Raw genomic sequence first — 478 nt, 5'->3', positions numbered from 1 at the left:
AGAGAGAGAGAGAGAGAGATTTTCAATCAGCGAATTTCTTGCTGCTTGAGAACATGTAAACAAAGATTTTATACATGCACAATGGCATGGATCTTAATAAAATGATATAGATGCGTCGTCTTGGCTTCCTTAGGATTACTTTATTATCTTAATTTTCCTGGGAGCCGACGTCACAAAAGTTTATCGTAAAATTTTAAATTCTCTTTATATGATTTTTATAGCAGGTATCTGTATAAGAACTTGTTATTACTCCTAACTAAGGCCTATCTTTCCCTGCCTAAATTATCTTTTGGTTTTTTCTAGCTAAGATATTGCGAGGTGGGTTAACTTACGAAAAACAAAAAAAATTATGCCCCAAGAGTGGCTGGGAGCAGAGTCGAGGTCACAATAACAAGGTCTTTGAGATGGTGGCCAAGGTCCCGTTAGGCCAAAATTTCAAAAACAACCTCGGGCGGCGAAGGAACACCAAAATGGCCAT

This window comes from Macrobrachium rosenbergii, chromosome 1 (genome assembly GCF_040412425.1).
Source record: "Macrobrachium rosenbergii isolate ZJJX-2024 chromosome 1, ASM4041242v1, whole genome shotgun sequence".
Classification (NCBI taxonomy): domain Eukaryota; kingdom Metazoa; phylum Arthropoda; class Malacostraca; order Decapoda; family Palaemonidae; genus Macrobrachium; species Macrobrachium rosenbergii.
The sequence above is the reverse complement of the archived record's forward strand: the minus strand, read 5'-3'. Positions refer to the sequence as shown.